The sequence below is a fragment of the Lindgomyces ingoldianus genome, assembly GCF_010093535.1.
Source record: "Lindgomyces ingoldianus strain ATCC 200398 unplaced genomic scaffold BDR25scaffold_48, whole genome shotgun sequence".
Classification (NCBI taxonomy): domain Eukaryota; kingdom Fungi; phylum Ascomycota; class Dothideomycetes; order Pleosporales; family Lindgomycetaceae; genus Lindgomyces; species Lindgomyces ingoldianus.
The window spans coordinates 168148-170145 of NW_022985209.1; positions in this window are offsets into that span (position 1 = coordinate 168148).

Genomic DNA, 1998 nt, shown 5'->3' on the forward strand with positions numbered 1-1998 from the left:
GCCTCTAAGCTGCGGGTAGGTCATGTGACGCCTGGGACATGCGTCTGCTAAGAAGGGGGATAATGTAAGGCCAGGATGGCGCTTACGTGTAAGGCCGAGATGGTGCTTATGTGCGACGGGTATATATACTATTCTGTACGCAATAATTAACGTTAGTTAATTATTCGCACCTTTTTAGTTGTATTAGCGTAGTGGTACAGAGCTCCGTCCTTACAGTAGGAAAGTAAGACTACACTTACTATTATCTATCTACTATTAAATTTATGTGTTAAGTGTGTTAATGTTATTATATAAAGAGTCTATAGTTTATATAGTAATAAACAGGTTAAATGCTGCCTCTAGTTAATATATAGATATAATGTAAAGCTATGTAGAGCACTAAAGACATAAGGAACTGGATTGTATTGCTAAAGAAGGGCAACTACAGGTTTATATAGTACTAGATGAACCCATTATGTGACTTAAGGCCACCAATAGCTCTAGGCTGCAGCAGGTGGCATTGCTAGGCAGCAGTACGCCAAAGGAGTGTTAGTGGCTAGCGCATAGAGAGCTCTGTAAATGCAAACATATAATGTATACTTTTTTTACACATTACTTAATATATTATTATACAGCATCTTTATCTTTCAAGTTAATTATATAAAGGTAGCTTACTTATCTTTTTTAAGTAAGAACTACTGTATTATGTGTAAGTTTAATTCTTCTACTATTAAACTTAATAAGCTACTTCTTTACTAAAATAGTCTTACTTTTTATATAAAACTATACTTTTTATAGTTTTCTTTTTCTCTTTATATAAAATCCTTTATTATAATGCTTAAAGTGTTATTTGTCTATAATCTTATAATACTAAAAGTATGCTTTTTTTTATTAGTAATTAAAAAGCAGAGGTTATATAAAAAGATGTGCATGTATAGCTTTTTTTTTATAGTAATTATAGTATGTTTTAAACTAATACAGTCCTAATTTAGCAGCTTTATACAAGGGTTGTACAATCTAGAGTATTATATTTAGTAGAAAGCTCTAGCGCATCTTTTTTAGTAGCTTTGTGTATAGCGTGTGTATAAGCTTATTTATTAATTAAATGTATGCTTATATAATATTACATAGTTTAAAATGCATTTTATATATAGCTTTTAAGCTTACTTTTATAACTAAAAGTAGTCTCTAGCTTATTCTCTAAATAGTTAGTAATTAAGTAAGAATTTTTTTATTTTTTTTATTTAAGTAGCTAGTAAACACTAGGCAGGATTTCTTATATAGTTAAGTTATTTTACCTTTTACTATTTATATAAGGTAAAAGTTAAAAATTTAACTTTTATGCTTTAGTAAGTTATACGCTATAGCCTGAAAAGTGCTGTTAGTAATTAGAGTGTCTATTTCTATATAGTATAATTTTTAAATAGTTTTTTAGGTGTAGTAATTACACTATCTATATAAAGCTTAATAAATAAGGCCTAATTATCTGTTTTCTTTTAGGTTAGAAATACCTAGTTTAGACTTTATATAGGTTTTCTTTGCCTTTTACTTTTTCTAGTATCTATATCTTCTCTTTATACTAGTGCAGCATTGCTATTCTAAGAGGCTTAGTCTATAGTAGGCTTTAGTTCTACCTTTATAGCATTCTTATAAAGCTATTTTTTTTCTTTTTTTTAAAGAATCTTTTTATATAGAGATTAGTTTACTTAGATTATCTATTGTAGGTAAGTTATCTTTCTTCTTTTCTTTATAGTACAGTTTAACCTGCGTACATTAGAGCTTTAGTAGGCTATTCTCTCTCTTAATAATAATATCTCTCTCTTTAATACTTTTAATTTTATATAAGCTAGTTTAGCCTTTTTTCTCTCTTTATGCTATAATCTCTAAGCTAAGAGAGAAGTTAAGAACTTTATATGTTATAAAGCTATTATAAGTGTTAATTATATAATTAATATTTACTCTTACATAGTTTTTTTAAAGTATCTTTATTACTTTTTATATAGTGCTTACTTATATAAT